At 37.4% G+C, this 9496-nt stretch overlaps 1 pseudogene; it reads left to right on the forward strand.

Annotated features, from left to right (window-relative positions):
* The first annotated feature begins 7861 nt into the window (after window positions 1-7861).
* LOC149152995 (calcium-dependent protein kinase 12 pseudogene) lies at window positions 7862-8218 on the forward strand (annotated as a pseudogene).
* Window positions 8219-9496: the final 1278 nt, after the last annotated feature.

Genomic DNA, 9496 nt, shown 5'->3' on the forward strand with positions numbered 1-9496 from the left:
GTCATTTGTAATGGTTTGACTATATAAGAAAAGTCTGGTAATTTCACTTGCAATATTTACAATGGAGCAAGTGTAGTAGTTATGTAATTTGCTCACATGGTTTGTGTGAAAAATTGGAGAAAATTTTGATTGGAGATCAGCTTTGGCACTCAAAATAAGATCACAAGCCAATTTATTTAAGTTTCTCTTAGTCTAGAAAGAAGAAATTAGGGTAAAAAAATCAGTGTGTTCAACAAAATATCCTAAAGAACATAATTCTCTTGACTCCAAAAAATTGTAATACCTTCAAAATAAATCTAGAGAGACTCTTCGAGAGGAAGAAAATTCCAATTCGCGGCCTTCATAGTCATGAATTAACACATTTAATTAAAGGCACACTTGCATAGTGAAAAAGAGCAAAAATTAAGAAACCTGAAACAAATTGCTTTCTTGTTAATGCTTGGTTTGATGAGGAATGAAAAAAGACAAGGAGAATGTGGAAAGAGTAAAACAGCGATAACATAAAGCTCAAATTTTACAAACATATATTAAGGAAGAAAAAGGTTGATGTCATGGTTTCAAGGAGGGAAACCCCAAATTATTTTATGGAAGGAGTTCCAACCGAGAAAGATGGAAACTGAAAATAGTATTACATTTTCTAAAAGGTTCGATTATGCAAGACAACTTTATAAGAAAGATCCCAAGGTTGACCCTCCTTTGGTCAACATTGATACTGAACTCTTCATGGTGCAAGAGGTAGAGATGGGTATCAAGAAGTTGGGTGTTGGAAAAGAAAAAGACGTAGTTGAACTCCAAGCAGAGTATCTAAAGTGTGGCTTCAAAATTCTTGCACCTCACATTATAAACAATTTCAACAACATCATACGACATGGGTTCTGCATAGATTGGACAAATAGTTTGGCAATACCTCCTTTCAAGAATGGCGATGTCAATAATCTCTCCAATTATAGGACCATAATGATAAACCCCTTGTTTGCAAAGCTATTTGGAAGCATGTTAGAAAATAAAATCAACAAGTGGGCGATAGAAAGAGATAAGCATGCTAAAGGGAAAGCAAGTTTTAGACCTAAACATTCCATAGTTGATCATGGTATAACTTTAAGGCACATCATTGAAAAATTGTGGGAGAAAAAGGAAGAAGTCTTTTGTTGCTTTGTTAATTTCAGAGAAACCTTTGACATGGTTCCCAAGGATAAGTTGTGGCACAGAATGGAGGAACTTGGGGTTCCTAGGCATTTGAGAGCAGTTGTGCATAGGATGTATGAAGAGGTGAAAGTCAAAATTAGAACTTCAGTAGGCATCTATGAAAGTTTTAGAGGTGATATCAGGGTCAAGCAAGGTTGCCCATTGTGTTCTACCCTTTTTGGTTTATATATCGACAAGCTCGAAGAGTGGCTAAATTTGTAAGGGGGGTGACGATATTCATTTGGGAAACTTTGTTATAAGGCTTCTTTTGTATGTAGATGACCTTATTCTGATTGCTAAATCTTCTCTTGGTTTGCAAGAACACTTACTTTCCCTTGAGCATTTTTGTAGCAGGGTGTGGATGCAAGTCAATATTACCAAAACGAAAGTAGTGTTTTTCTCTAACAAAATAAAACATAACCAACATAAGTTTTACTTTGAAGGAAACACTGGAAGAAGTTGTGGATTACAAATACCTCAGAATTGACTTCAACATAAATCTAAGTTGGGACGACTATAGAAAGAAAACAACTTTGGGGGGTTGGAAAGCATTTTATGCTTTTCAAAATAGGTGTAGAGAGGCAAAGTTATGGGACTGGAAAACCGCTCAAACTCTTTTTGGATTTTCATTGATTCTGATGATTCTCTATGGTTGTGAATTGTGGGCCCCTAGTACATCTGACATGCAATGGAGACAAATTGAGAAAAATCAAAAGCGATTGAGTACAAATAAATTCAAAATTAAAAGTGTAGCTCCTTATGCTATCTTAATAAGTGAAACAGAGGCTGCTCCTATTGAAGCAATTACTATGGTGCAAGTCATAAGGTATTTAAAAGAAATTGAGCAAATGGAAGAGGGAAGATGGCCTAAGGTTGTCTTTAATGACATATTGTGCAAAATAAAGAAGAATTGGATGCGAAAAAATATCAAATTGTTTAGTAAATGGGGTATTTGCTTGAACATGTGTCCCACAAACAATAAAGAGATAGAATCTTTTGTTATGGATAAGTTCCACAAGTGTACTTGGGATAAGGAGTTAGGGAGAAAGAAAAACTACTATATCAAAGAGTTTAATCTCACTCATAATCATCAACAAAAAGCAGACATATGGGTCAATATTTCTTTGAGAGCCAAAATTCTTATTGCTCAGTTAAGGCCTAATTCCCATCAACTCCATTGTGAAACAGGGCACTGGAAAAGGCCAAAATAAGTGTGGGAAGAAAGAGTATGTATTTTTTTCTCTTCCGGAAAATTTGAAGCAAAAAAGCATTTCATTATAAAATGTGAGGCCTTCAAAGACAACAGGGAAAGCTATGCAGATATTCTGGTAGCTAGCTCTTGGGATAAACTATTCAACGAGGGGTTTGTTGAGAAGTTGAGAATGTTTATTGTGAGGCTTCACAAGAAAAGGGTTAAATACAAGAATTAGATGGAGAAGCAATTTGTCTCATAGGCTATTCTTTTAGCCTCGTGGATGTTAACATAATTTCTTCTTCTTCTTCTTCCCTTAAGCTATATGTGTGATTTTCCAATTGTTCATACATCCAAAAGTGTAGCTATATATCTTTTTCCGTGAGTCAAGTTGATAATAATAATAATAATGGTGTTTGAAATATTATTGAGCTAAGAAGCGCTCTAAGCCCAGTATAGGGGTAATGTGTAGATGTCAGGCCAGGGTAACTCCAGCAATTAATGAGCGCAAGACAGAACTGGTGATTTTATTCATTTAGACAATTGTTATTTATACATATACAAAACGGATCAGTTCATCTTCTAGATGACTGTCCAGCTTCACTTCATCCGTTTCGGATTAGGTGTCAACATTCCCCCCCTTAATCTGAAGGGATGTTGGTGAGTCCAAGCATCGTTCTGAATCTTTCAACCTTTTCTCTTCCAAGCGCTTTGGTGAAGATGTCTGCAATTTGCTCGTTTGTGGAACAATGACGGAGATGGATTGTTTTGGCCTCAACATGATGTCGGATCAGATGATATTTAGTATTGATGTGCTTAGTACGATCATGGAACTTTGGGTTTTTGGCCAACTTTATTGCAGAGGTGTTATCAATCATGAGTGGAGTTGATTGTATTTGTTTTACCTGCAAATCTTCAAGAATTTTCCTGAGCCACACAATTTCTTTCGTTGCTTCAGTTGCTGCCACATATTCTGCTTCTGTTGTGGAATCTGCTGGTACTAATTATTTGTGTGATCTCCAGGAGACAGCTCCCGATCCAAGACTCATAGCATATCCTGAAGTAGATACCCCAGTTTCTTTGTCTCCATCGAAGTATGAATCAGAGTATCCAATCAAGTTGAAGTCGTCCACCTGTGTATACTTGATTCCAAGGTCTTGAGTTCCCTTCAAGTACCTTAGAACTCTTTTTGCAGCAGACCAATGTCCCTCACAAGGCTTTTGCATAAACCTGGAGAGGATTCCAACAGCAAATGAAATGTCTGGTCTGGTAGTAGTGAGGTAGATGAGACTTCCTACAAGCTATCTATACTTTGTTGCATCCTCAAATTCCTTTCCTTCAATAGATGTGAGCTTCAAGTTTTGTTCCATTGGAGTAGAAAGGGGATTGCACTCTGTCATGCCAAATATGTTTAACAAATCTCCAATGTATTTCTTTTGAGAAAGAAATATGGACTTTGGATGTTGGGTTACTTCAATGCCAAGATAGTAATGAACATAGCCCAAATCAGTCATTTCAAAAAAATTTCCTAATTCTTTCTTTATGGATGCAATATAGCTTTCATTGTTCCCTGTCATTAAAAGATCATCTACATATACCACAAGATATACAACTGTTTTGCCAACTTTCTTGACAAATAAAGTTGCATCATCAAGATCAAAATGTTTGAAGTTGAGTTTCAGAAGATGCTCAGTTAGTTTTTCATACCAGGCTCGTGGTGCTTGTTTGAGGCCATACAAGGACTTCACAAGTTTGCATACTTTGTGTTCATGTCCTTTCACAACAAATCCTTCAGGCTGGGACATAAAAACATTCTCTTTTAGATCTCCATTCAAGAATGCAATTTTTACATCCATTTGATGGACTTTCCAACCGTTCTGAGCAGCTAGTGCAAAGAGTGTCCGGATGGTGGCCCATTTTGCTGTGGGAGCAAAAGTTTCCTCATAATCGACCCCTTCCTTCTGTGCAAAACCTTTTGCCACAAGCCTAGCTTTGTGCTTGTCAAGTGAGCCATCAGCTTTGTACTTGTTCTTGTAGACCCACTTGCAGCCAATTGGTTTTGTTCCAAATGGAGGATCAACCAGCGTCCAAGTGCCATTCTTAATGAGGGCATCATACTCCTGCATCGCTTCTTTCCATTCATCATGAGAAGCAGCTTCTTTGAAGGAAGTTGGTTCAAAATCTGTAGACAAGCTCAATTCACAATCATAAGTAATATCCATATCAACAGGTGAATTAGAGTTATCTACATCACCTCCATCTTGTCGGTTTGTATTTCTGGTTCCTGTTTTTCCAATTTCATCAGGATGAACACTTTCAAGTGTCTTTGTCAGCCACTTTGGGGGACCTTTCTGAGATGGTCCAGGCTGTTCTGTTGATTGAGTTGGGACTGAATCAAGATTAAGTCTCCCAATTCTATCAATTACATCACTTAAAGCATCATCCGTTGTTGGAGTGTCATGCAGGGGAGATTGTTCTTCAGAAGAAGATTCCACGTGTTGATCTAGTATAGGAATCCCCCCTTCAAGATGTGGAATCTGATTATCAAACTCTTGGAATGATTTCGGTTTTGTGAATCTATCCAAGCGATCAAGTTGCCGCTCAACAACACTGTCAGATTTCGATGATTCAAGAAAAATGACATCTCTAGATAAAACAAACTTTTTATTTACTTCATCATAAAAGTGGTATGCTTTAGATGTGTTTGAATACCCCAAGAAGATACACTTACGACTTCTAGCACCAAGTTTGTTTCTATGTACCTTTGGTATTAAAGCATAACAGGTGGAACCAAATATCCTGAGATGTTTTACCGAAGGAACATGTCCATACCACAATTCATAAGGAGTCTTGTTTCTTATAGCACTAGATGGACATCTATTTTTTATATATGCAGCACATAGAACAGCATCAGCCCAAAACATTGTCTTTACATTTTTGAAGAAAAGCATGGATCGTACCATATTCAAAATTGTTCTATTCATTCTTTCAGCTACACCATTTTGTTGAGGATTATAAGGCACAGTTGTTTGATGTTTAATCCCATGTTGGCAAAGATAGTGTTCAAATTCATTTGATGTATATTCTTTTCCATTATCAGTGCGAATAGACCCAATATGAGATTGTGCATCATTTTCAATCCATTTATGAAAATTCTTGAATGTTTGAAAAGCATCAGATTTGTTCTTCAAAAAATAAACCCAACACATTCTGCTGTAATCATCAATAAATGTCATGATATATTTATTTCCATTTGCAGAAGGAACAGGCATTGGACCACATAAATCTGAATGAATAAGTTCAAGCTTCCTATGTGCTCTTGAATGTGAATCATGAAAAGACTGTTTGCTATGCTTTCCTAGAATGCAAGCATCACATTGTTTATGTTTTCTAGGAATTGTAGGCAAACCAGCAACACCATTTTTCTTCAACAAGCGGAGACTATCATAGTTTAAATGTCCAAATCTAGCATGCCATAATAAACTTGATGGAAGTGCACCTTCTTCATGATGAGAAATATATGAGAAATGTTGTGCATGAGCAGAGGTTCCTTGCAGTTTAAGGAGTCTTTCTTCTTCTATACCCCTCATGACAAGTGAGTGGTCAGATGCCTTTCTTACCTCAAGCTTGCCATCAAACATGTGAATGGAGTGACCTTGCTGGCGGATGTGGACCAGGGACAGCAAGTTTCTCTTGAGCTGTGGGAGATATAGAACATGATCCAGAAGAAAGTCTGGAAGACCAGGCAGTTTAAGCCTGATTGTGCCAAGCCCTGATGGCTTGATTTTTTACTGATCTGCAAAGTATATTGCTCCATCAACATTGTCAGTGAAATCTTCAAAGAAATCTCTCCTATGAGTCATATGACAAGTTGCTCCTGAATCAAGCAACCAGTCATTTTTGGAAGAAGCAAGTGAAGCATTAAACAAATCTTCATTTACTCCAATGTTACATTGTGCCTCAATATAGTGAGCGGATTCAGGTGCTTTACCTTTGTCTGTGTCATCAGTTTTACCTTTCTGCTGATTTCTTCTCTGCTCAACTTTGTCCCATGGTAGCTTGCATGTAGAAGCATCATGTGATCCATTTCGTTTGCAGCGAATGCAATGCAGATCTTCCTTTTCTGCTTGAGGATGTCTGCCCCCCCTGCCTCTGAAGTATCTTCCTCTTCCTCTTCGTCCACCTCTTCCTCTTGTAGAATCTTGAGCAGGATGCTTTTCTTTATGAGCAAGGCAAACAGTCTCTTCAGAAGATTCAGGGACTGTTTTCTTTCCAAAGGCTCTCTCTCTTTCAGCAAACTTTTTCACAAGAGTGTCAAAGGTTATATCTTTAAGATTTCCATTTGCTTGTAAAGACTCAAGATAGTTAGAGTAGGTAGGATAGAGTGCTTTGAGAAAGGCAATAAGAGAGATATCCAGCTCAACCTTAGTGGATTTAATATCATGCACTATAGACTTTATTTCAGATGCAAGAGTAAGAGGATCATTATTTTTCAGTTCAAGGGTGAAGAGTTTAATCATGAGCTGAACAACTTCAAGTGCAGAATGTGTATCATAGAGTTCTTTCAGCTTTTGTAAAGCTTCAAAGGCAGTGGAATAGGATGAAATATGACGACTTACTTCCTCATTTACAGATGCTGCGATCAATGCAAAGGCTTTGCTGTTCTTGTTTTCCCAAATGGCGAGTTCTTTGTCTGATGTGGGCTGCACAGGGTCTTTGTCTTCTTCTCCGACACACACTCCTTTCCACAGCTCATTGTAGATAAGGGTGTGTTTTACCATCCGGGACCATTCAGAATAGTTCTCCTTGCCAGTGAGAACTATTCCGACCATAGAAATGATTGAATGCATTCTGTAAAAAAAAATATCTCTGCCAAAAACTTCTGTTGAGAGAAAAAAAATCCTTATATGATAGCCTTATGCATTTTATTTTTCTTCTAACATTTCATCAGCATATCATGAGCATCACCATTTCTTTATATCACTTCCATAATATTATGTTTTAAGAAAAAAAACGAGGGCGCTCAACATATACCACTGTTTTGAAAAAGAGGGCGCTCATATATATCACTGTTTTGAAAAAGAGGGCGCTCAACATATACCACTGTTTTGAAAAAGAGGGCGCTCATATATATCACTGTTTTGAAAAAGAGGGCTCTCATATGACTTCACTATATCAGTTTTCAATTCCCGCAATCTCAAAAGCGATGCACAGATTACAAAAATTAAGAAATGATATAAAGAACTAATGAAAAAATTCTAGTTCCACTTTCACATCCATTATATCATCGCTGTACCATGAAAACGCTGCGGTGAGGCCGGATTACATTGATGTGCAGGAGTGGAACCATGAAAACGCTGTCAACCGATGCCGAGAGTCTTCAATAAAAAACGCAGTCACCATTACAAGCTTTAGTCTCCTTTATCTACTGATCCACCCATCTTGTATTCGAAAACCAGGAACACACAGACAACGCCAGTCAAAATGACGGATGCTCTCCTTCAAAACTACCAATTGCAAGACGAAGTGATCGGCAGAGGTAGGTTCGGGGTGATCAGGAGATGCTTGAACAAGCAAAGTGGGCAACAGGCCGCTTGCAAGACCATAACAAAGTCAGATGTCCTTCAAGATTCATTCGACAGAGAATGCCTCGACAACGAAAGCAAGATCATGCAGTATGTTGCGGGTCACCCCGCTGTGGTTGCCCTTCACCATGCTTATGAGGACGATGAGTTTGTTCATTTGGTAATGGAGTTATGCTCAGGCGGAGATCTGTTCGACAGAATCGTTAGCAGGACACCCTTCTCCGAGGACGACGAAGCCAAAGAGGAGAAGGAGTGATACGAAGCCAAAGGTGGTTGATCTGTGTGAAAAAGGGAACAAGCGCGGCCGCACGCAGCGGAGGCACTTCAGGCAAGGGCGAGAACGTATGAAGAAGCCGAGAGCACTCCCGTCAGCCTCAGAGGCAGCCCAGACTCAATGGGAACCCTTGGTCACACAAAATCGAATCTAGTTTTCGAGCAGTATTACAAGGAACGGAGAAACGCATAAACGCATCAACGCATCAAGGTAATGGAGCAGAAACGCAGCGTTCCAGGGAATACATGAATGCATCAACGCTCAGGTAAAGAAAACGCACATCAATTACTCATGGTCTGAGGGCGCAGTCTCCAGAGGCGCTCAGGACAGAGGTTTCATGAGGCAGCAGAAACCTGGCAGAGGCAGGAGTTATTTCTGGGACCTGTGCTCTGATACCATGTCAGGCCAGGGTAACTCCAGCAATTAATGAGCGCAAGACAGAACTGGTGATTTTATTCATTTAGACAATTGTTATTTATACATATACAAAACGGATCAGTTCATCTTCTAGATGACTGTCCAGCTTCACCTCATCCGTTTCGGATTAGGTGTCAACAGTAGATGTAATGTAAAAAAGTTTCTAAACATTTTTACATGTCAACTTAATATGTTGAATTTATATTAATATGTCCAATTTATAACTTTTTAGATTTAAAATAAATCATAATATACATATTACATTAAAATATATAAGTAGCAACAGTAAGTCAACATCCATTTTATCTTATAAAATAGAATAATGATTATGTAACCATATTTAAATTTAATTAATAAGCACATAAATTTACAATATAACAATATGTTTAACTGTGGATATTCACTTCCACTTTACATAGATATTATTAACTTGTATTATAATTACTTTTGAGATATATCTACACCTCTATCACATGAAAATATATAAGATATAAATAATAGCTATAAATTAGGATTCATTTCACCATATAAATTAAAATAGTAATTTTGTAACCATATTTAAATTTCATTAATAAACACAAAAAAAAACTTAAAACTTACAATATAACAAGATTTTTTTACCATAGATATTCACCACTACTTTACATACCGCATGCCCAAAAATTATCCCTCATTTCACAATCAAAATAATACTTACAATTAACAAGACTTTTAACCATGGATAATCATACGATGTCATGGGCCAATACCATGAGTCATCAATATCACATGCCCAAAATCCATTTTCATTTCACAATCAAAATATTTTATAAATAATATTTTTTAATTTATTTTTATTACATT

The sequence above is a fragment of the Pinus tabuliformis genome, chromosome 9 (assembly GCF_031772625.1).
Source record: "Pinus tabuliformis cultivar Carrire ecotype Pingquan chromosome 9, CPIR1, whole genome shotgun sequence".
Taxonomy (NCBI): Eukaryota; Viridiplantae; Streptophyta; class Pinopsida; order Pinales; family Pinaceae; genus Pinus; species Pinus tabuliformis.